This window comes from Ursus arctos, unplaced genomic scaffold (genome assembly GCF_023065955.2).
Source record: "Ursus arctos isolate Adak ecotype North America unplaced genomic scaffold, UrsArc2.0 scaffold_6, whole genome shotgun sequence".
In the NCBI taxonomy this organism is placed as follows: domain Eukaryota; kingdom Metazoa; phylum Chordata; class Mammalia; order Carnivora; family Ursidae; genus Ursus; species Ursus arctos.
In genome coordinates this window covers 70,090,861-70,116,714 of record NW_026623078.1, presented here as the reverse complement: position 1 = coordinate 70,116,714, position 25,854 = coordinate 70,090,861, and the positions used below count along the sequence as shown (strand labels likewise).

Here is a 25,854-nt window from a genome sequence, read left to right as displayed (position 1 = left end):
GATCAATGAGTTTTAAAATCATAGAGACTCCCCACGCGGTGTGCGTGGTTTGTGTGTGCCACAGAGGGACCCAGCTGGGGAAGGGCAAGCGGAGACTGAAAACCAGCTGGCACGCCTTTGCCAAGCCAGGTGTTCTGGCTGGAGGTGCGTTGCCTTTTTCACCTAGGGAGGGTGCCTTTTTGCAAACTGAACAAAAGTACCTGATGTTTGATGACTCTGGTGCTAAAGCTGGAGAGAGCTGCAGAGGCAAATGGGGAGGGCTGAGCACAGCACTTGGGCTTCAGGGAAGTGGAGATATAGAGGACCAGAGCACTTGTCTTGCTTTTTTTCAGCATCTAACATTTACTGAGGTCTTACTATGCAGGACGCACTGAACCAATTGCTTTACGTTCATTGTCTTGTTTGTTCCCTACTGTAGCAATCCCCAAAGTTAAGTAGGGCACCTGGTTGGCTCTGTTGGTTAAGTGTCTGCAAGCATCTGCCTTCGGCTCAGGTCATAATCCCAGGGTCCTGGGATCGAGCCCCACATCGGGCTCCCTGCTCAGTGGGGAGCCTGCTTCTCCCTCTCCCTCTGCTCCTCCCCGCCACTAAACCCCAATCTCACTTGCTCTCTCTCTCAAATAAATAAATAAATAAATAAATAAATAAATAAATAAATAAAATCTTAAAAAAAAGTTAAGTATATTATTATTTATTTCATCCTTGCTTACAGGGATGTAAAACTTGGAGCGGTTAAGTGACTTGCCTAGGGTCACGGAGCTCTGCTGAATCTAATTTTTAAAAATGCACATCATGACCCTCTGGTAAATATTAAATTAATTAAGTTAAATTCAAGTACAAATTGCATCATGTCAAAGATTTTATTTAAGTCATTAATTAGTGCGAGAACCAGTACAATGTTAAAGTGTACCCAAAGAACTTTCGAGAATTTAGGTCGATTCAGGTGATTTAACCAAGAAATCTAAGAAAGGTGTGGTAGCCTGGATAATGCCCCTGCACCCTCCATAGATGTCCACATCCTGATTCCTGGAACTTATGACTATGTAAAAGAGACTCTGCTGATGTAATTAAGTTGAGGATTTTGAGATGGGGAGATTATTCTGGATTATCTGGGTAGTCTGGTATCATCACAAGTGTCCTCATACAAGGGAGGTAGGAGTATCGGAGTGAGAGACAGAAGAGGGAAGCAGAGGTGAGAGTGATGTGCTTTGTAGAGGGAGGAAGAGGCCACAAGCTACAGAATGTGGGGGACCCTAGAGGCTGTACAAGGCAAGGAAACACATCCTCTTCTAGAGTCCCCAGGAGAAACCAACCCGGCTGACATTTGATTTTGGCCCAGTGTTGTTTTAAGCCCTAAGATGTGGTACATTGTTACAGCAACACGAAATTAATACAGAAAGATTACTGGATTAGATAGAAAGCTGGTTAATGTCCAACAGGGCCATAAACCATAACCCTTGGAGCTAATTCTTTCACCAGAGTTAAATTATTTGCATCTTTCCTGGACCAAAATTTACAAGTTAACCTCTGCCCCTGCAGAGATGAAAATTGCCTGGTCAGTAGAAAGTCAAGTACAACACTGCACCAAAAGAACACCCAGTACTCTCTTCTGGATATTCCCAAATTTAGGGTACTCTCCTGGATAGCCAGGAAGTGGAGGAGCTGGGATTTGAACTGGGTTCTCCCAAGTGCAGAGCTTAGGCTCTTCACTGTTAAGAGACTAACTGCCCACTATCGTTAGTTGGTAGAGTAGCAAGGCCGGCTGGGACAAAGAAAATTGTGCATAGGAATTGAGAACATAGCTCAAAGATTGCCAAAGTGAAGTTACCAACTCTTTCATGGTGCTTCCCCTGAACGGAGGACTTGCTCCCTTCCTCTCCGATGGTGGAAATTCCTGCTCTGGGGCACCTGCTGACTCAGTCAGTAGAGCATGCAACTCTTGATTCAGGGTTGTAAGTTCAAGCCCCACATTGAGTGGGGAGATTCCTTAAAAAGAAAATCTTTAGGGGCACCAGGGTGGCTTGGTTGGTTGAGCGTCCAGTCCAATTCTTGGTTACAGCTCAGTTCATGATCCGAGGGTCCTGGGATCAGGCTTCATGCTCAGCACGGAGTCTGCTTGTCCCTCTCCCTACCTCTACCCCCGCTTGCATTCTCTCTCTCTCTCTCTCTCAAATAAATAAGTGAATGAAATCTTTAAAAATAAATAAAATCTTAAAAAAAAAAGAGAAATTTCTGCTCTAGCTCTCTGAGAACTTAGAGTCAAGCTTTTAATAGGTGGTTTAGATAGGTTCCTGGTTGGTGTAACTTGAGAGGTGTGAAGCTGAAATGCCCCCCCTGCCACTCCTCCCCACCTTGTTTAGGAGCAAAGGTCCCCGAAGTCCCTTCTTTAAAAATATGTTACTTGGTTAAGCATCATAACACCTTGCCCAGTAAATGCTCGATGAAAGTTTGAATTGCGTGCGGCTTGGGGGAAGGGAGGGGTGAAGAATTTGGGGTTGGGGACTAGCTAGCAGGAGCAAGTGAGTGGTGCCAAGAACGCGCATGGCCTTCTTAAGAGATGGTGCAGTGAAGGTCCTGACTGAGGTGGGGAACTTTTATAGGGAAGTTAGATCTGTGGTTGGACAGGTAAAGTGTGGGCCAGTGTCTTGAATGAGGGCTGGGGAGTATAAGTTTACCATATAAAGTAATTATTCTTGACACATACTGAGCATTAGAATAAACTGGGGAGAATTAAGAAATACTAATGCACCAACCCTATAGTAGTTTCCTAGGGTTGCCACAAAGTACCACAGACTAAGTAAACAAAAATTTATTTATTATGGTTTTGGAGGCTAGAAGTTCAAGATCAAATTGTCAACAGGGCTGGCTGCTTCTGGGGCCTCTCCTTGGTTTGTAGTTAACCATCTTTCCTTGTGTCTTCACATGGTCTTCCCTCTGTAACTGTGTCCAAATTTCCTCTTCTTCTAAGGACACCAGTCAGATTGGATTAGGGTCCATCCAAAAGACCTCATTTTAACTGAATTACCTCTTTAAAGATCCATCTCCAAATCTAGTCACATTCTGAGATCCTGAGGGTTAGGACTTCAACGTAGGAATATTGGGGGGACACAGTTCAGCTTATAACAGACCCCATCCCCAAAGGCTGCTTCAGGCCCTCAGGAATGGGGCTGAGGCTTTGATATGGAAAGTTCCATCGTATTGCATGCTCAGGAATGAGAACCATTGCTGTGGGGTCTACACTGCACGGAACGCGGAATGAAAGTTGAGGATGAAGGGGGCAGACTTGTCTGCCGTGAGAGCTGTGTACCTGGCTCACCAGGAGGGCTTTGGGAAAATCATTCAAAGATGCTGAGCAATAGCGGTTTCATCTGTAAAGTGAAGACAATAATTTTGCCTGCCTTCAAGCAGGAGGCTGGACCGGATACTTTTTGAGGTTTCTTTCAGACCTAAGATTTCTTATTCTGGAAGCAGCTGTAAGGTCAGTTTATGGTGGTGGCGAGTGTTGGAGGAGACAGGAGGAGAGTCACTTTTAATGTGCTAATGATCACCACTGTAGCCATCCCAGCCCCACCACCATGACCACCATTAACAACATCACCAACGTCACCAGGTTCGCCAGCATCATTATAACATCATCGCCATTGCCAGTTCTCTCTCTGCGCCTCCTCCCCCACCGGCACCAGCAGCTCCATCAAACTCACATCCCTGTGCCTGTGCTTCATAGTTCCCTGTGCAAGGGGCTGAAAGGCTCCAGTTGAAGGCTGGGGCATGATCTTTCTTTTCATTGTTTCATTTAGGACTTGGTCAGTAAACAGTGACATAAGCCCAACCAAACACAGAATAGGCAAAACAGAAACTTACTGGCTCATGTAAGAGAGAAGGCCAAGGCCAGCTCTGATGTCAGGCATGGCAAGATTCTGGGCTCACAGATGTAATCACGTGTCTGGCCTTTCTGTGTGGCTTGTGCTCTGTTGGCTCAGTCTCAGGCTCCCTGTGGTGGCAAGATGGCTGCTCTGGCCTCTGTCCTCTCAGATTTCTGGTACAACAGAAAAAAAATCATGGAATTAAATGAGTCAAAAAATATTTATTGAAGGGAGCCTAGGGGGGCTCAGTCGCTTAAGCGTCCAACTCTTGGTTTGGGTTCAAGCCACAATCTCAGGGTCCTGGGATTGAGACCCCCATCCCGGGAGTGGGCCACCTTGGGGATTCTCTCTCTCTGTCTCCCTCTGCCCCTCCTCTCCCTCTGCTCTTCTTCCCCTCACACACACTCTCTCTTTCTCAAGTAAATAAATCTTTTAAAAAAAATTTTTTTTTAATTTTTATTGAGGGCTCACTACATGTCATAGGCTCTTCTACATGCTACGGATACAGAAAGAGAACAGCCTCCTCTTGTCATGGGGCTTTCACAGGAGAGCCATGGGCACTCTGGATGTCTTTGGACACCTGCCATCCATGAGCCAATCACTGTAGCCAAGACTATGGGATGTGCTGATTGACTTGGGCTGGGTCACGTGCCCCACTTAGGCGATGCAGCTTTCTTTTTGAGTGTAGGGACTACGTCATAGTTCTATTTGTGGTGTGCCCCCAGGGCACTACTCAGGGACTTGCCCATCATAAGCAAATGGGAAATGACATGAAAGGAGTGAACAACTGAGTAAGCAGAAGACAGAAAGCGTATGATGGGCAAATGTATAAAAACACTTTAAAAGTGGACAGGTCTGAACAAATCACACCATAAAATGATGGCTTTCAGTTGCCAATTCGAAAACAGAATATTCACTGTAGATTATTTGCTAAAAATATTTGCACTGTGTGTTTCTTATCAGGATGAGAAAATCCTGCTTATTATTCTGGGGGAGCATTAGAAACAAAAGAAACACTGTAGTTCCTTTCAGAGTTGTCCTTGGGGCCAACAAACCCAGGGGTCACTCTTGGTCTCACAGGTACAGGAGCGCATGAAAGAAGAAATGAAGACAGGCCCACAGCTGGCAGCTAAAATATGTTGATGTCATTATGTAAATGTCGGCTACCTTCCCCTTTCCTCTTTCCCTAATTCTGCCTGCTATGGGCACCTTGGAAACATTTCTCCCCAGTGCCTGATTCTTGGGCACAACTTCTCAGTTCCTTTGATAGAGGCTGCCCTCGTGTTCCTTTTGTGCATATTCCAATTGGTTAAAAAGTACAAGGTGAGAAAAAAGTCTAGAAGAAAAATGTATACCTCTAAAGCTTAGCATATGAAGGAGCCTTTCATTGGTTCTGGATACTGAAAGTTAGGTTTCATCTATCTTGTACAACACCTAGATGGGTCAGCACTTGCAGGAATGTGTGTGATTTCGTTTCAGCACTCAAGGAAGGACATGTGGAGGACACATCAGAAGAGGCAAACTAAATTATTAAGAGGAACCTACATTTGAGCAGGAATGCAAAGGGTATGGCTTCCAGTATGGCAAGACCAAAGCTTTGAAGAAGTAACAAATGCTATGAACTCATGAAAGACCTAGGAAATATGTCTGTAAATAAAATCGTTCACCAAATTTCAATAAACTCAAATAAGAGGGGCACCCATGGGGTTTCAAAAGGCTAAAAGAATTCCAAATATTGAGTGTAAGTATTTTCAAACGAGGGGGATAAACATATGGAGTTCAGTGACGTTAGAAGTGGCAGTGCTTGAAAAGATAAAGTCCTTTAAGAATGTGGATAAATCCATGGATGAGAGACCAAGAGTGAGTCTTCAGGGAGTGGAGGGTGTTCCAGATGCAGCCTCACCCACCTAGGAAAATCCAGTCCACCCTCAAAATGCTTCTGTCAGAGATGGAAGGTAAGACGAGTGTCCACATGGATCACAGGCAGGCCGAGGACAGCTCTCAGCGATGCTTTGAGAATAAACAAGGAGATCTGCTGTATATTTGAGGGTTTGGTGTGTTGGTTTTTGGGTTTTTTTTTGTTTTTTGTTTTTTTGACATGGATGGTTATCATTAGAATTAATACCATGAATAAATGATGACTAGAGGACTTTTTGTAATTTTTAATTTTGAAATAATTATAGACTCCTAGGAAGTTACAAAAATAGCACAGAGTCACATGTACCCTTCCCCCAGCTTCCCCCAGTGGTGATATCAAGCTGTAGTACAATATCAAAACCAGGAAACTGACATCGGTATGTTACTGTGAACCAAAGACTTCATTTTGTTCTCATGATTTTTGAAGTGTGTATGTTTGCATCTATGTAACTGTATTCATGTATGGATTCATATAGCTACCATCGCAATCAAGATCCAGACCCACTCCATCACCACGGAAGGACTCTTTCACACTACCTCTTGTATTCCCACTTCCCTATCCTCCCCCTTCCCTGGCAACCATGAACCTACTCTTCATTTCTATTGTCTTGCCGTTTTTTATAATGTTACAGAAGTAGAATCATACTTCAAAAGGCACGCGACCTTTAGAGACTGACTTCTTTCATTGAACATCATGCCCTCGAGGACCATTCAGGTTGTTGTGTGTGCCAATAGTTCATTTTTGTTGTTGACCAGTGTCCCATGATGGATATACCGGACTTTGTTCTACCACTCACCTATTAAAGGACACTGCAGCTGTTTTTAGTATTTTGCGATTATAAATAAAGCTGCTGTGAATATTTGTGTACATGTTTTTGTGTGACTATAAGTTTCCATTGCTCTGGGATAAATGACCAAGGAGTGCGGTTGCTGGGTTCTATGGTAAGTGCATGTTTGGTCTTATAGGAAACTGCCAAACTGTTTCCCATAGTGGTTGTACCATTTTACATTGCTGTTAGCAATATCTGAGAGACCCAGCTTCTCTGTGTTCTCATGAGCATTTGATAGTATCCTTATTTTTTTAAAGATTTATTTTTATTTATTTGAGAGAGAGAGAGATATTGAGTGGGGGAGAGGCAGAGAGAGAGAATCTTTTTTTTTTTTTTTAAAGATTTTATTTATTTATTTGACAGAGAGAGACAGGCTGTGAGAGAGGGAACACAAGCAGGGGGGGAGAGGAAGAAGCAGGCTCCCAGCAGAGGAGCCCGATGTGGGACTCGATCCTGGAACGCCGGGATCACGCCCTGAGCCAAAGGCAGACGCCTAACGACTGCGCTACCCAGGCGCTACCCAGGCGCCCCCCAGGGAGAGAGAATCTTAAGCAGACTCTGCACTGAGCATGGAGCCCCATGTGGGGATCAGTCTCACAACCGTGAGATCATGACCTGAGCTGAAACGAAGATTCAGGAGCTTAACTGACTGCGCCACCAGGCACCCTTGATATTATCCCTACTTTTTATTTGAGCTATTTGAATAGGTGTGTAGGGATGCATTGTTGTGGCTTTAATTTGCATTTTCTAAATGGCTACTGATGTTCACTAACTTTTCTTGTGCTTCCTTGCCATCTGTATCTCCTCTTTTTGGAAATATTTGTTCATATCTTTGGGCCATTTTCTAATTGGATTCTTTTTTTTTTTTTTTTAAGATTTTTTAAAAGTATTCTCTAAACCCAATGTGGGGCTCGAACTCACAACCCTGAGATCAAGAGTCACATGCTCCACCCACTGAGCCAGCCAGGTGCCCCTAATTGGATTCTTTATTTGCTTTTGTACTATTCGTTGAGTTTTGAGAGGTCTTTAGATAGTCTTCCTACAAGGCGTTTGTCAGATATATGGCTTGCAAATATTTTCTTCTAGTCTGTAGCTTGTTTTTCATCCATTAAACAGGGTCTTTCCCAGCACAAAACAAGTGGAGGTTTTAAATTCCCATTTAGAAAAGCCTGACCTGTACTTGAGAGCGCTGGACATGGTCGCTCCATTGGTTGCCGCTCATCAGGGCAGATCATGGGTCAAATTCCCATTTGGGTACGCTCAGTCAGCTTTAAAATAGCTCACCCCCCGCCCCAGGGGTTAACGCTATTCAGTGGCCACAGGTCAGTGTTTTTCGGAACATCACAAAAAGATGAGCTGACAAAGAGCGGTCCACCACTGAGAGAACAATTCGAAGGGCATGTCCTCACTGATCCGGGAGGGGGGTCTGGAGCATCATCCCTTCTTAGAAAACTAGAAAATGCACCATCACCAGGATGGAGTGAAAGCCAGCATTCCAAATGCCAAGAGGGTTCTCAGGCCATTTCACCACCACCTCAAGTAACAAACAGACTTCAATTCAATGGATGAGTTTAGCCAAAAAAGGGAGCCAAGACATACATGGAATTCAAAACCAGAAATAATCTCAAGTTTGAGTCATCCAATGCACTTGTCTACATTGATTGCATTCACCAGATAAAAGTCAAATCCACTGCACGAGACAAATGCAGCCTCAGCTCAGGTTAAGGGTTGCTGCCATGGGGACTACAAGAGTAGAAATTTTCTGACACACTGCAGGCATGAAAGGAATGGATTACAGCTATGTCTTATGTAAATTTCCACTGAGGGGAAAAAGATTAAAAGGAAAATAATCATGCTTTAGTCATTTTCATTTAGGGTAATAAAATCCTTTAATTCCTTCTTGGAAAACGAGGCAACAGCTGTCCTGTCATAAATGGTAACACACTTTCCTTGACATTTTGCAGGAAACCAATATCCCGCTGAAATTTTGACCTAATGGTGGCACCAACTTATGTTTTTAAGAGAAAGATAGATTTTCTTTAAATATATGACCTAAGCCAATTGGCCCCAGAATGAAGAATTAAGTACAAATTGTACCAACCTCGATGTCTGAGGTAGACAGAGAAATCTTATCCTTCCTTCCTCTCCTCTCCAGGCTGAGCGGGTCTGAAGGAGGGTGAGCTATCAGGTAAAGACTATTTCGCAGCGTTGGTAAGTGAATGCTCCATGTTTGCTTCTGCGACATTCATCGTCCTTCCATTTTGGCTGCAGCCCCCAACTTTGATGTGACGGTGCACTTCACCCAGCCCTCAGCCTGTGCGGTCTCCTAACGAATGACCTCATCGCCCTCACATAGCTCTTTGATGTCGGTGCTGTCATTATCATTATTACCATTTGCCGATGGGATGACTTCTTCTCAGGCAAGGTAACTTGCTCAAGGTGTCAAAGATGATAAGAGGGAACACGAGGATTGGAACCCAGATGGTCTTACTCTGGAGTCCATATACTCAAGCCTTCCCACTCTGCCTGTGTCAGGCTGCATGTCCATCTTTAATCTCCACCTGTAGCCCAGGGTAATAGCTGCTCTTGGTTGTTTGTCTCAGGGGGCACAGAAGTACAGAGTGTTTTTTAGGCGAGTCATCCGGAGAAGTTTATCTTATTTTGGGAATTCGACTGGCAGCTGAGGATGGGGAAATTTTGTTTTTCCCTGTTCCCCTCTGGGTTCTACAAGGGAGAGAAAAAAGTTTGTGAGGGAATAATATAGAAATGACTGTATTCTCTCTTTGCTCAGATAATGGGTAAGTGGCTTGCTGGCTATGAAGTTTAGGGAACCAGACTCTCAGCTGCCAGAGATGGGACCCGGTGCGGGAACACCTGCCTTTTTGGTCCAGAGGGAGCCAGGAGTCAAGTGCATAACTGAGATTCCCCAGAAGAGCCCAAACTTATGTGTCAGAGGCATCTAATACCCATGAGCCGGGGTTTTGTCAGTTTTGTTCACTGCTGGGTCACTGGTACCTGGACTCTGCCTGGTTAGGTAGTGTTTTCATAATTTCATTCATTGTTGAATGAATAAATGAATGAAAGAAAGAATGAATGTATCAGATGCTGGCAGGACTTCCTGTGTCTTCAGTCTCCATGAAGGTGTAGGACATCACAAATAGGGAGATATAGACACACTTTAGGAATTTTTAGCTGCCATACCATCTGAGTTGATACTTTCAAAATTTATTTCCCTTATAATTCAATCTCTCTTTTAAACAGAGTAACTCCCTTTTCTTTCCTTTTCTTCAGACTTCCTTCCACCTGCTAACTCAAGTCCTTTACAGTCTAAAATATCTTACCTTGATCCTGTATCTTTCTCTGTAACCTCTCTGTTTCTACTTCTTTCAGCCAAATTTTTTAGATCATCTACAGTTTTGTTTCTACTTTCTCTCTTTCCTTGGCCCATTGCCAAATACCTCCTTCTCCAGCCTCACAGCCTCACCAAAGTCTTGCCATCAATCACCAATGTCTACTATTTTACCAATCCAATGAATACATCACATTTTTATTTTAATGAAATATACTTTAGTTGCATTTGAAAGAGCTGCTCAGCCAATGTTAAAATTTTCCTTCCTTAGTGTTTGTGACATCAATTTTATCCTGATTCTACTCCTAATTCTCTGACCACTCTTCCTTTGTAGATTTCTCTTTCTTTGTTCACACTTTTATTCGGCAATCCATCGTCTGGCCATTGTTCATCTTGCTCCACACATTTTTCTTATGGGAACCCTGTGTTTTAGCTCATGAATAGTCACACCATCCAGTCAGGCCCATCAAAGACTTCCCTGGGAATTTTGTTAGAATCATGGAGAAGGAAAGTTCTTTTTGGAGACAGTAGCTTTAAGTATCACATTAGTCTGGAGCTGTGAGAGACTATCTTCTCTAGGAGCAGAGAGCCTGCCTGAGAATAAAGTCAGAACATGGAAGAGCAGAATGGAGAGATGTGTTGTTATCATGGTACCCCCGGAATTAGCCATATCTGAGGCTCAAATTAATCCTGACTCTAAAGTTGTGTGAACTGATGATTTCATGTTTGTGTGGATTCCCTGTAGGTATACCTATTAAATTTGATTTTCTCCTCTGTGTGTGTCTGTGTGTGTATGTTTAATCAAGTAAGCTCTATGCCCAGTGTGGGGCTTGAACTCACAATCCCAAAATCAAGAGTCACATGCTTTACTGACTGAGCCAGCCAAGCACCCCTGATTTTCTCCTGTTAATCTGTCTCATGCCAACTTGATTCTAAATCCAGCTAGAAGGACCATGGGGCAGAGGAAGGTCTTCCTCCCCAAAAGCTGGCGGAGTCGGCAGGATCACTTTAACTTGCTGGACACTGCTCACCCTGGACTCTGCTGCAGCAGAGATGCTTGGGACACCTGACAAGCAGCCAGCAGAAGGTGAGATTTCTTACCGTGTCAGCCTCCTGGACTCTATCTGCAGAGTCCAAAGGCACAAGAATGGTAAGAGTCCTTTTCTGTTTTTCAAAACTTAGGTTAACAAGAGGAAATACTTGTGGAAGTTCCTTGGGCCTAGCAACTCTTTGGTTAAATTTGGTAGAGTACTCTTTGGTGACTGATCCGTTTCCTCCCAGATATGGTCTTTGTATGTGTCGCGTGATGTGCACACGAGGTAAATGGTGTTGCTAAGGGCCATCTTGGAAGCCTAAGCCACAAAATCGACGGGCACAGGGCAAGTACTTAAAAGCCGTTAGAGTGCTCGCCACCTTAAGAAGACTCCCCTGATAGGAGAATTTGGTCATGGAATGAGTTATATTGAGATTAGGTCACCTGCCAACCTCAAGAAATCTTCTGTGTGGGCACCTGGCTGGTTCATTCAGAGTTGATCATGAGGTCAACTCATGATCTTGGGGTCATGAGGTCGAGCCCCACATTGGGGAGTGGGCTGTATTTAAAATAAAAAAAAATTAAAAACAAATTTTAAAACCCCCAAAATATCATTTTAAAAAAGGGAAAGCTTTGGTGTATCCAGGTACACTGTAAGACATCACACAGTCTCCAACCCCCTGGCACAGCTCTCTTAGGTGTTGGTGTGGTTCCAAGAGACCTAAGGTTTGACCAAGACTGTTGATGTGCGTATATTTTCCTTCATCTCCTTCTGTGTCCTAAGAGCTTGGCTTTGTGACCAATGCGAATATTCTCTTTGGTTTCCATCACTGGAGGGTGTACTTATTGGGGTACGTTTTGGTGACCAACCAGACTGGGGAACTGACTCTGACTCTCTCTCTCCAACCCCCCTTCTCTCTCTCTGTCTGGTTGTGCCAGCTCTCATGAGAGTTTCCAGCTCACAGGAACCTTTGTTGTCTAAACCTTTGTTGCTTGTTAGTGCTGTAAAGTCCCATTCCAGTATTGTCTACCCGTGTCACAGATTAGCAGGTCTGTGACTGGAGGCATCTCACAATTTTGTGGGAGACTGAACATCCCATTTTCATCACACCATTCTTTCCACTTGTGTAATGAAGGTCTTTGCTTTCTTAGACTAATTGGGGGAGTAAACTTCTGGATCATGGGATGTATCACCTATGCCCTCTTTGGATGAATCTCGCATCTTTGGTTAAGCGATTAAGGTTTATTGGTTTGAGTTGCTATTCGATTCTACTTGTCAATGGCCAGACGATGGATCCTTTCAATTGGCTATATTTAAAAGAAAATATTCTTCATGAGACCTCTCAATTTTCTTAGTAGTATAATGGCTGGACTTAGGGACTCCCTTGACAAGATAAAATCGCAGAAATTAGGCTTAAGACTCAGAAACAAATGTCCATACCTGATGAGGTCACGGAATACAAGTGAGGTTCAGTGAGGTGGAGTCTGGAGCCGACGACCAAGAAAGAATTCTTGAGGCGTCTTTGGTGCAAAATTGGTGGTTTATTAAAGCGCGGGGACAGGACCCGTGGGCAGAAAGAGCTGCGGCACCGGGGTTGTGAGGAGTGGCTGATTATATACCATGGGGTTGGGGGAGGTAAGGAAAAAGGGAGGTTGAGGAAATACTTTCATATGTTAAAGAAGACTCACAAGATACCAGAGGCCCTGCCATTGTCAAGTTAAGGTTGTTTTCCCTCTAGCAAGGCATTAACATTAAGATGGTTGGGGGCTTCCTGGAGCCTGCAGATTATAAAGACATTTAATTGTTATCTACATTCCCTTTCTTATTGATGGAAATGCTTCGTTCTTATAAACTGCTAAGACATTTGTAAACTGAGGGATTGTGGTATCTATAGGTTAACTATTTCTTTGTCCTTGAGGGCAGCCAGGCGTGCCTGAGGAATATCAGGTACATCCCATGGGGGGGGGGTGGTGCAAGGTGTCAGTTTCTGCTTTGTCCTCAGCTTGCCTTCTGTTCCCTCATCAATATCCAATGTAAATTTCCTTTAGAATTTGGCCTCATCTACCTATAGGCCTCATCTGCCCTATAAGATTTACAGGGCATACTCAGCCCTAATCTCTAGGTTCAAGTGTACAGGTTGCTCATGTAAACGCTGAAAGCCAGGATATGAATTTAACAAAAGCACCTGAGACTGGCAATAAGGTTTGCTTTGCCCCTGCCTTCCAGGAATTGAGACTCTGGCTCTTCCAGCTTCGGCGTTCATATGCAATGTCTTTTGCACGTGTATCCTAGACCCCCCCCCCCAATTGCAAAAGACTTAGTGTGTCCTGGATAGTGGCAAAATCTTTTAAAGATTTTGTTTATTTATTTATTTATTTGAGAGAGCCAGACAGAGAGCCTGAGCTTGGGGAGGAGCTCATGAATTGAGCCAAAACCCAGTCTGACACTTAACCAACCGAGCCACCCATGCGCCCCTAGTGGCGAAATCTTTTAAATTACAAGACCTTTTACTTCCACTTTTACAAGATCCTACAAAATTCAGAGAATTTTATTTTTATTTTTTAATTTTTTAAAAAATATTTTATTTATTTATTTGACAGAGAGAGAGACAGCCAGCGAGAGAGGGAGCATAGGCAGGGGGAGTGGGAGAGGAAGAAGCAGGCTTCCAGCAGAGGAGCCTGATGTGGGGCTCGGTTCCAGGACCCTGGGGTCACGCCCTGAGCCGAAGGCAGACACTTAACGACTGAGCCACCCAGGCGCCCTTCAGAGAGAAGTTTAAAAAGTTAGTAACTTATTTGCTACCTTCCCTTCAGAGGAAAAGGGGACCACAATTTCTCCTAGTCCCTCCTACAAATGATCTGTGAAAAAACCCCAGTATTCAGGTACTTACAGAATTAGAAGGCTTTTACTGAAATGCTTTGTACAGACAAAAATCTTTTGATTCCAATTTTAGTTAAAAATCTCCCTAATATAAAGAAGCAAATTTAATTAAAATGGCAGGCCAATTGCTTAATATTCAGGCTGTAATCTAGTTCTTTGGGGGAATTAAAAACAGCTCATTGTCTTACAAATCTCCATGAAACTAGAAATGGAACTCCAGAAAGAAGTCAGGGCCCACCTATCTACCAATCCCTAACCTCACCTGTTCCTCTTAAATGTCTGTGGGTATTGTGAAGGATCAAGATTGGAACAAAGTTGTCCTGTACTTAGGAGAAAGGAAGGTAAATTTTAAATTGCAATTACCCTGAAACTCTGGGGAAAAAACAAACAAACCTGAAAAACTGTTCTGTGCTCTTTCTGTACCACGAAATATAAATCTTACGTGTGTTCACAGTGTAAACGCAGCCTACAATTGCCTGAGACCGAAGATATAAAAGTGAAAGAGTTAAAAGAAATACAAACTGCTAGAATGGCTTCTGTGCCCAGACTCTAGTATCTTTTAGACAGAAATGTTCCAAATCTTCACCTCAGACAAAATGTAGGTGCTTTCTCTCTGCCTTGGTGGTGATATAAATTTTCTGCCCCCGTCTTTTCTAGGACCTAAGAGCAATTCTTTGAAATAGAAAGAATTCGGAACTTTAGGGAAACGTTTTTCATTTAAAAAAAAGAGGGAGAGAGAGAGAGAAAGGGAGGTATTTGGAAACTGAGCTTTTCATGTCTTTCCCACAAATATCAGTAAGAACAAAAGCTAGAAGATTGTTTACATCTTATCTCTGTGTGTGTCTATATGTGTTATACTTTTTCTGCCTCTGGAAGGTTTTGCTGAAATTCATTTGTATAAGAGCTCTATTTAGTTGGTTTGAAGGCAAGCACTAGTAAGAACTGGGCATTCCAAAACTCAGAAACGAACCCAAGTGTTTTTTCACGTTCACATGAATCTGGAATACTGTTCGGTACTAAAGCTAATTTGAGGCTGTTGGTTTAATTAAAATAAAATTGTCTTTACAGTTATGTATTAAATGTAAGACTTTTATTCTACCTAGGCTTAATAAGGTCAAATGGGTTTTTGTTGTCTCTGTTGCAAATTTGTCCAAAAAAATTAGAATAATGGTTGACTTTGTCAAATGCCTTATGAAGTTTTGTGGATAATCCAAACATAATTGTTATGAACAAGTAAATTAAATAGATGTAAATAAGGTTAAAAGGTTTAAACTTATGGATAAACTTCTGAGTGGTTTTCAAAATGTTTGGTAACCTGAAATTTTGGGGTTTTGCTAAGTTAATGATGAGCTGAATTTGAATATGTAGATCATTTCCAAATAAGATAAAATAATGAAATATTAAGTACTAAACATAGGTTTGTCTACTTTTGCCTTATCGCAGAGAAACTAAAGATGAATACAGTTCTATTAGTAAACTTGGTTTGTTCTTTATTTAAAAATTGTACTATGAGGGGTGCCCGCGAGGCTCGGTGGGTTAAGTATCTGCTTTTTTTTTTTTTAAGATTTTATTTATTTATTTGACAGAGAGAGACAGTGAGAGAGGGAACACAAGCAGGGGAGTGGGAGAGGAAGAAGCAGGCTTCTCGCAGAGTAGGGAGCCCAATGCGGGGCTTGATGCAGGGCTTGATCCCAGGACCTTGGGATCATGACCTGGGCCGAAGGCAGACGCTTAACGGCTGAGCCACCCAGGCACCTCAAGTATCTGCTTTTGACTCAGGTATGATCTTAGGGTCCTGGGATCAAGCCCCACATGGGCTCTCTGCTCTGCAGGGAGTCTGCTTCTCCCTCTGCAACTCCCCCCACCCCCATGCTTTTGCTCTCTGTCTCTCTCTCTCTGAAAGAAATAAATAAAATCTTTAAAAATTTGTACTATGAAAAATACATGTTTTTAGAAATTATAAAAGTTTTCATAAATTAGCTAACCAAAGATACTGGTATAACAAAATATTCACAATTGCTCATTATTTAGTTTACACTGCCAATTAAGTTTTCTAAGCATGAAGAATTCTAATAAATACAATTTAGACTACTAGAAATAAGGGAAAGAACATCACATGCAAGAAAAGTTAAGATATGTGTTTTGGGTAAAAAATATGTGGAATGGTAATGCATTTTTGTGGAGGGAAAATAAAGTGATTTTGTCCTAACATGAGACTAATTATTTAAAGAAGAAAAACTTAGGACAAACTCTGAATGTAAACAGAAAAGCTGTAGAAGTTTTATGGAGAAGGAATATTTAGAAGAGAATTTTGTGTATGGTCAATATTGGTTAAGATTAGAATAAATTTACTACCCATCATCAGCCTGGGAGGGCACGTATTGCACGGTGCACTGGGTGTTATATGCAAGTAATGAATCATGGAACTTAAAAAATAAAATAAAATAAAATAAAATAAAATAACATAAAATTTAATTTAATTTAATTTTAAAAAAGATTAGAATAAATTTAAGTACATAAATGAGTTTTAAATAAAAAATACACTGGTTCAAAAATTAAAAAATTTTTTTTCTTTCTTAAAAGAATAAAGTTTTCTTAAACTGTTGATCTGCTCTTAATAATAAATCATAAATGTTTTTGTCTTTAAAAGTTACATACTTAGAAAGCAAGGAATCTGTTTTGCCAAAATAATTTCCTATGTTTATCAGGTCTTTGATTTACTTAAAAAAACAAAACAGAACAAAACAACAGCAACAAAAAAACCCAATTAGATTTTGCTCATAACTATGTAACTTTATATATTTGTCTTTGATATTGTTTATTGTCACTTTGGTTAAATGGATGATTAAATGTTGTTTTATAATGATTTATAAATGTTTATAATGATTAAATGGTGTTTCACTATTTAATCAAAAGTTTTGATTTTTTTTGACATACTTCCCAAAATAAAATTCTAAAATAAAAAAAAAATCTTTAAGTTTTTATTCCAGTTTCAGTTAGCATACAGTGTAATATTAATTTCAGGTGTACAATAGGTGATTCAACACTTCCATACATCACCTGGTGCACATCATGGTAAATGCCCTCCTTAATCCTCATCACCTATTTCCCCCATGCCCCACCTACCTCCCTTTTGGTAAACCAGCAGTGTGTTCTCTATAGCCAAGAGTCTGTTTCTTGGTTTGCTTCTCTTTCTCACTCTTTTTTCTCCTTTGCTTGTTTGTTTTGTTAAATTCCACATATAAGTGAAATCATATGGTGTTTGTCTTTACCTGACTTATTTCGCTTTAGCATAATACCTTCAAGCTCCATCCATGTAATTGCAAATGGCAAGATTTCATTCTTTGTATGGCTGAGTAATATTCTATTGTATATATATACCACATCTTCTTTATCTGTTCACCAATCAACAGACACTTGGGCTGTTTCCATGATTTGGCTATTGTAGATAATGTTGCTATAAACATAGGGGTGCATGTATCCCTCAGAATTTGTATTTTTGTATTCTTTTTTCTAAATTTAATTTATTTTTTTAAGTAAACTCTACCCCCAACATGGGGCTCAAACTCAGACCCTGAGATCAAGAGCTGCATGCTCTTCCAGCTGAGTCAGCTAGGCGCCCCAGGGTAGTTCTATTTTTAACTTTTTGAGGAAACTCTGTACTGTTTTCCAGAGTGGCTGCACCAGTTTGCATTTCCACCAACAGTGCAGGAAGGTTCTCCTTTACCCACATCCTTGTCGACACGTGTTGTTTCTTGTGTTGTTGATTTTAGCCATTTTGACAGGTGTGGGATTATACTCATCGTAGTTTTGATTTGCATTTCCCTGACAAAGAGTGATGTTGAGCATCTTTTCATGTGTCTGTTGGCCATCTGTATGGCCTGTTCTGTATGTCTTCTTTGGAAAAATGTCTATTAATGTCTTCTACCCATTTTTTAATTGGATTATCTGTTTTTTGGGTGTTGAGTTTTTAAGTTTGTTTTTGTTTTTGTAAGCTCTATGCCCAATGTGGGGCTTGAACTTCTGACATTGAGATCAAGAGTCACATGCTCCACCAACTGAGCCAACCAGACACCCTTGAGTTTGATAAGTTCTTTATATCTTTTGGATACAAACCCTTTATCAAATATGTCATTTGCAAATATCTTCTCCCATTCCGTAGGTTGCCTTTTGGTTTTGAGGATTGTTTCCTTCACTATGCAAAAGCTTTTTATTTTGATGTAGTCCCAAAAGTTTATTCCTAGTTTTATTTCCCTTGCCGCTAGAGACATACATAGAAAGAAGTTGCTTTGGATTGATGTCAAAGAAGTTACTGCCTGTGTTCTCTCCTAGAATTTTTATGGCTTCAGGTCTCACCTTTAGGTCTGTCATCCATTTTGAATTTACTTTTGTGTATGGTCTAAGAAAGTGGACCAGTTTCATTCATCTGCATGTTGCTTTCCAGTTTTCCCAACACCATTTGTTGAAGAGACTGTCTTTCTCCCATTGGATGTTTTTTCCTAATTTGTCGAAGATTAATTGACCATATAATTGTGGGTTCATTTCTGGGTTTTCTGTTCTGTTCTATTCATCTATGTGTCTATTTTTGTGCCAGTACCATCCTGTCTTGATGACTCCAGCACTGTAATATAACTTAGAGTCTCGAATTGTAAAATGCCTCCAGCTTTGTTTTTTTCTTTTCAAGGTTGCTTTGTCTATTCCGGGTCTTTTGTGCTTCCATACAAATTTTAGAATTGTTTGTTCTAGGTCTGTGAAAAATGCTGGTGGTATTTTGATAGGGATTGCATTAAGTGTGTAGATTGTTTTGGGTAGTATAGACATTTTAATAACATTTGTACTTCCAATCCACAAGCATGGAATGTCTTTCCATTTGTATCCTCTTCAATTTCTTTCATCAGTGTTTTATGGTTTTCAGAGTACAGGTCTTTCACCTCTTTGGTTAGGTTTATTCCTAGGTATTTTATTGTTTTTCGTGCAGTTGTAAATGGGATTGATTCCTTAATTTCTCTTTCTGCTGCTTCATTATTGGTATATAGAAATGCAACAGATTTCTATATGTTGATTCTGGATCCTGCAACTTTGCTGAGCTTTTTTTATCAGTTCCAGCAGTTTTTTGGTAGAGTCTTTTGGGTTTTCTATATATAATATCATGTCATTTGCAAATAGTGAAAGTTTTACTTCTTCTTTGCCAATTTGGATGCCCTTTACTTCTTTTTGTTGTCTGATTGCTGTGGCGAGAACTTCCAGTACTGTGTTGAGCCATGGTGAAAGTGGACATCCCTATCTTATTCTTGACCATAGAGGTAAGCTCTCAGTTTTTCCCCATTTAGGATGATGTTAGCTGTGGGTTTTTCATATATGGCCTTGATGGTGTTGAGGTACGTTCCCTCTGGACCTACTTTGTTGAGGGTTTTTATCATGAGTGGATATTGTACTTTGTCAAATGATTTTTCTGCATCTACTGAAATGATCATATGGTTCTTATCCTTTCTATTATTAATGTGTTGTGTCATGTTGATTGATTTGTGAATATTGAAGCAGCCTTGCAATCCAGGAATAAATCCAACTTGTTCGTAGTGAATAATTTTTTTAATGTACTGTTGGATTCAGTTTGCTAGTATTTTATTGAGAATTTTTGCATCCATGTTCATCAGGTTTATTGACCTGTAGTTCTCTCTCTCTCTCTTTTTTTTTTTTATGATGCCTTTATCTGGTTTTGGTATCAGGTTAATGCTGGCCTCATAAAATGAATTTGGAAGTTTTCCTTCCTTCTCTATAAAACAAAATCTTTTGACTACAATCTAACTGAGATGTTCCAGAGAGCTCCTAGAACATCTCAAAGATTTTTATGAAAAATTAAATTTATTTGGTTGTTAAATTAAATAGGAAGCATTGTCAAATAAGTGATACTAAACCTTGTTAAGATTATATTTGTGTAGATATGCAATTAAAACAAGTGTTCTAAAAAATGTATAAATACCTAGAAATCTGATATCCTAATTTTTATCATCTTGAGTGTTGTATATCCCAGAAATAACCAGATTTCCTTGCTGATTGCATCATAAGGAAATCTAATCAAATATTTAACCATGCTATTTTTAAGTCTTGTCCTCTGCATCAGGGTTTACACTGATACTATTACACATGTGTTTCTTCTTCACTGAGACTCATAGAAAAAAAACCAAAAACTCTTGAGTGAAGGTTTCTGATAACCTTAAGATCATAAAACCGAAGTTGGTAAGAATTTCCAAAACTAATGGAAAAACTGGATTCAAGCAAAACAATAATTAATAACATGGGACTGAATAAACTCAAGAGGAGGATATTAATTTTTAGAATTTTGTTTAAAACACTACTGTCTTTTTATTTTATTTTTTATTTTTTTAAAAGATTTTATTTATTTATTTGACAGAGATAGAGACAGCCAGCGAGAGAGGGAACACAAGCAGGGGGAGTGGGAGAGGAAGAAGCAGGCTCACTGCGGAGGAGCCTGATGTGGGGCTCGATCCCATAACGCCAGGATCACGCCCTGAGCCGAAGGCAGACGCTTAACTGCTGTGCCACCCAGGCGCCCCTAAAACACTACTGCCTTTTTAAAATGGCTTTTTCCAGATCTAAGTAAATCTTTTCTCTTGAGCTAACTGACCTATAGCAATTTGATAAATTATATAATTATAAGCAGAATTGAAATATTTATCCTTTCTTTCTACTAGAACTCTCTAGGATTAAAAAACTCAGTGAGTGTTCGTGTATGTACATATACATATATATGTATATATATTTAGTATTCTTATATTTTTATGGCAATATATTTATTTGCATAAGTTCAGTAAGAATCTATTCTCCTTGTAACAGGACACCATTGGAAACTATTGGTTATATTATCAAGGCTTAGACTGGAATGTCCTATTTGAGACATGTATAGACTCAGATATGACCAGACAGATTTAAGGAGCTGAGGTTGACTTTATGGAGCCAATAAAGTCCCATGGAGATGTTGGCCTGATACCTTGCTTACAGTTTCCAGCAGCCTTGCCAGGTAAGTAAAGAAGGTCACTTCCTGGGAGGTTCGGGAACCTCGGGGTATGTTGGGGACCTGGAGAATAGAGGAATTCACCCAAATCTATGGGTATTGCAGGCAAAGTCTGGCAAGTATTTGGTGCAAGTTTTGGTTGGACTTATGGCCTTGAGAAGCTCTTAAAAGTTCAATCTAGGGTGCCTGGGTGGCTCAGTTGGTTAAGCGATGGACTCTTGATTTCAGCTCAGATAATGATCTCAGAATCCTGAGATCAAGCTCTACATCTGGCTCTGCACTCAGCAGGGAGTCTGCTCCAGGATTCTCTCTCTCTCTCTCTGTGTCTCTAAAATAAGTAAGTAAATCTTAGGGAAAAACGTTCAATCTAAAAATTCTTTATGAAAAGTTGTAGTAAAGTAGATTTAAAGGAACCTGTATGGCCAGAGGCACCTGGGTGGCTCAGTTGGTTTAATGTCCAACTCTTGATTTTGGCTCAGGTTGTGATTTTAGGGTCATGAGATTGAGCCCCTCCTCAGGCTCTGCACTCAGTGTGGAGTCTGCTTGGGATTCTCTCTGTCCGCCCCTCCCCCTGCTCACTTGTTCACACGCTCTCTCTCTCAAATAAATAAATAAATAAAATATTAAAAAAAAAAGATTTTATTTATTTTAGAAAGCATGAGAGAGAGCATGGGGTGGGGGAGGGGCAGAGGCAGAAGGGGAGAGAGAGAATCTCGAGCAGACTCTGTACCCAGCCCGGAGCTCTGGGTGGGAATTGATCATGACCTGAGCTGAAATCAGGAGTTGGGATGCTTACCTAGGTACCCCAGTAAATAAAATCATAAATAAATAAATAAATAAATAAATAAATAAATAAATAAATGGAGGAACCCATATGGCCAATCACTATTCTTGCTGTGCTTAATGTAAACAATTAGGCCAAGTTGTTAAAAACTAGACTTATTTTGCAAACACATGTTAATTTGGCTATCTTTGGTAAAAATGAGGATGATTGTAGAAGGAAAAAAATGTTTCAATAACATACCTGAGTAAATATTAGATTTGAATACTGTTTTTTATAAACTAGACCAGATCCTGATTTCTTCTAGTGCCTGACGACCACTCTCCAAACTAACGTGTCTTATTTTTCTCCCACCTCTGAGTTGGATTCATCTGAGAACTAAAACTGCCCTTTGCCCTGCAAACTGGGTATGAATGACTTAGTGTAGACTCTAGAGAAATCACCAGAACAGCTCATGTGTAGACAGTCTCATGCCTGTTGCTGTGTGGGATCTTCAAACATCTCGAAACATTTGAACTACAAGCCAGGAAAATCTGTTGACTGTCATGCCTGCTCTCATTGTATCTGAAGATGCTTCAGGCTTGACATCTAGAAATCTCCACTGGCTGTTGTCAGGACTCAAAAGCTGATTTATATTATGACCTAATCATTAACCATTGTTTTCCTTTTGTTTCCATAGAAATGCCTCTTGTTTAATCCCCGATCTCTTGAACCATAGGCTTACCTTTGAAAACACATCGGTATCACCACCTCCTGAAATGAGTTTAACTGAACTGACCTATGGGCAGAACTAAGACTGGCTCAGTGAGAGGGAACAATTTACCTGCTCCACTTTTAATATGGAGAACTAGGGAAGTTCCAGATGGGGCCCAGTTCTGAAGGGGCCCAGGGCAGGTTGCCTCCAAATGTGCTGCTTTGGCACGAAGATTATTTTGGGTTAAAAGTAATAAAAATCCAGCAGAAGCAAGAGAGGTGCTCTGCCTCCTTTGTAACTGCCTAAATTTACATTGGAAAGGAGAGCCTGCAGCAGGAAGACCAGTATTAACGTAGCCTACCCCCACCTTTACCAGAGGAGCTCATCTGCATGATAGAACAATCTTATTTTTTCCAAACATCTCCTTTTACCTTCTTGCTAAGGAGTTTTCTCCCTTTGTGTCCTCAGGTCCCTACCTTTCTCCTTAGCTCTGACAAGCTTCATATTGCCTCATTGTCTTTGGAATTCCTTGGTGGTGTGGATTCCCTTTCTGTAGGCCTATTAAATTTGATTTTCTCCTGTTTTTTTGTTTTGTTTTGTTCTGTTTTGATTTTGTTTTTTAAAGTTGGGGGCACCTGGCTGGATCAGTGGATAGAGTATGGGACTCTTGATCTTGGGGTCATGAGTTCAAGCACCACGTTGGACGTTGAGCTTACTTAAAAAAAAAAGTTGTGTGAATATATCCTTTTTAATAATTTACACTGGTTTGAGTTGTCTTTTTGACACTTGCAACCAAGAGTCCTGAAGAATATACCCTCTACTGTCTTCTTATCTCCAGTCTGGTTCTCATAACTACAACTTCCCCGTTGAGTTCAGAGGGGTTAGTATAAGATGTAGAAATGGCAGTACCATTTCCCGGTGTAAGACCCTTTGATGGCTCCCCAGAGACTGCCTGCTCAGGGAAAGTCTTAAGGGACCAGGGAGGGAATGTAAATGAAGGAAGGAGGCCAGGTGGCAGACAATAGAAAAGGGTTCAGTGGAAGAGAAGTGCCTTGTTTCCAGCCATTACATTCAGAATGCAAACACTGTGTGCTTGCCAAACAGAACACATCTGGAGGTTGGGTTTGGCCTCTTGGCTCTGGAATCTGCAATTTCTGGCCTATATTTCAGGTTCAAGCTCCTGCACACAGCCTGGAAGGCCTTTGTGACCATGCCTCTGACACGTGCTAAGACTCATTTCTTGTTGCTAGCTGCTCTAGTATTACTACATTGGTGCAGATATCTTGCTCTTTCACCATTCTGGGCTTTTGCTTATGTCATTCCTTTACCTGGAACCTCAGGCCACCCATCCTTTTTACCATCATCTTCAGCTTCATCTTGCTAAATCCTGTTTATTCTTTAATATTCACCTGAGATGTTATCAGCTCCGGGGATTCTTCTCTTGGTGCGACAGATGTGCTTCCTCCATGCTCCCATAGTTGGCCTTACACCTCCTTGTCATTGTGCCTAACGGACAGTGTTGATTGCGTACTCACAAGGGTTCCTTCTCCTGTTTAATTGCTGGCAGAAACTGCCTCTCCCTACAAAGGCTGAGAAAACCTGACATTTTCTTTCCCAGCCTGCCTTGCAGCTAAGGTCTGGGATGTGATCCATTCCTGCTCAAAGGGATTGGATAGGGACTCAACTAAGAGATTCTCAGGAAAGATTTTACTTCCATGACAACAAAAGAGTAATGCAGAGAACACCCTGCCTTTCCATTTCTGTCATTGAATGTATTTCTGTGAGAAGTGATGTTTGGAGCTGCAGCAGCCATCTTGCAACTATGAGGGGAAAACCAAGAGAATCAGAGAGAGAGTGAAGTAAATCCCTTCCATCCCGGAGCTGCTGAACCGTCTTAGGAGTTTTCTCCTTCACCCTTTTGATATGTGAGATACATAATAATCCCGTTACCTATGTCCCATTTTGGGAGATATTCTGTTAGTTTCAGGTGAGTACATTCTAAGTGATACAACATATGTTCGTGTTGCCTTTGTGCCTCCTCTATTCTGTAAGTTATTTGTGGGGAGGGATGATCTTATACTCACCTTTGTATCCCTGATGTCTAGCACAGGGTCAGAACTCAACAAATGTTCATTGAAGTAGAATTAATTTTTTTTTTATAACTTTTCCACTAAGAGCTACAGTAAACAGCGTGTGCCAGACAGCGTCTGTTCTATTTAGGAGATAGGCCTTCGGTGTTGGGGAGTAAGAAATATGTCAGTAAATCTTATATGGGTAACCCCCTGGGGATTTATGGGAAGGATCTGATACAAATGTTATGTCATCTCGGTGACTAGTGCTATTCACATTGTTGATTCAGACCATATGAAAGCTTACTACAAAGCCCAGCATGTATGTGAGATGAAAGTGCGGTGCATTGATTGGAGAAGGAAAAGGGTAATGGGTGCTTGCAGCCCCCTCCTTCATGCTACGCCTTCTCATCTCCTGCTATGGTCCCTGAGGCCCCTTTCTGACCCCATCACTGGGTCAATGGGACAAAAATGATAGCTGCTTTCATAAACTCAAATCCATCAAACACTGTGGACTTCTCTTGGTCCTTAGTGGCTGCCTAAACTCAGTTATTAAAAGTTGGAGGTTGCCCTTAGCTTCTTGGAGGTCTGTGAGGTTCCATTTTTATCGAAGTGTTCAGAGCATTATACCTTTAGCTAAAAATGGTGCAGCGAATCAAAAAAGGCACAGTTACTTTGGAGAATCCATTTGGCAGCCCCAGGCCCCTACGTACATACATTTAATTTTATGGTTTGTTACACAAATCAGTTGAACTTGTCATATCAGAGAAAGCCCGTGTATTTTGGAAAGCCCTGTAAATTAAGAGCAGACATTCTTAAAAGGGGGTTGTGCTATTTTCTTTTTATTAATAAGGGAGGAAAATCACTTTAGATTTCAGTATTGACTCACAGAGAAGCCATTCCCCTTCACATCCATGCTACCTTAAGTCTAATCTCCTCAGATCTTCCTGATTGAAATTCAGATAGTAGAGTTAGATTCCCATGTGATCTAGAGTCTTGGAGTTTGGAGCCCCTGTAGCCAGGAAAGTGACTTCTGCAGCAGCGCTGTTATGGTGTAGGGTTTGTGTGTGAAGTAGGGTGGAGAGAACTATTGTGATAACGTTGTGCCTAAGTCTTAATGATCATACACAAGAGAAGCCCAGTGTCTGAGTATACGTAGGTGTGTGTCTTCTAAGGAGAGGAGGTTAGATTACATTCTCATTTTTTCATGGCTATGAGTTTGCTTCCCTCTAGTTTCAGAAAAGTAAATATAAGTCTCTCAGCCTGGATGAATTGCAACGCATGCCCAGCAAACTACCCTATGTCCTCAAACTCCTGGCTGAATTCCCCTCACCTGTATGGCTTCCCTGAATCCTATGTCTTCTCCAAGGAAACAACATTCTTGGAGGCCCTGAAATTTCATTC

The 25,854-nt window shown here is 41.1% G+C and overlaps 1 long non-coding RNA gene across 4 annotated transcripts in view; it reads left to right on the top strand.

The window, feature by feature from the left end:
* The window catches only part of LOC113252764 (uncharacterized), a 31,153-nt gene extending 24,505 nt beyond the window's left edge, over positions 1-6,648 (top strand). For all 4 annotated transcript variants that reach the window (XR_008957838.1, XR_006409094.3, XR_008957836.1 and 1 more), the window contains one exon: positions 5,343-6,648. This is a non-coding gene — a long non-coding RNA (uncharacterized LOC113252764). The remainder of the gene's footprint in view (positions 1-5,342) is intronic.
* Positions 6,649-25,854: the final 19,206 nt, after the last annotated feature.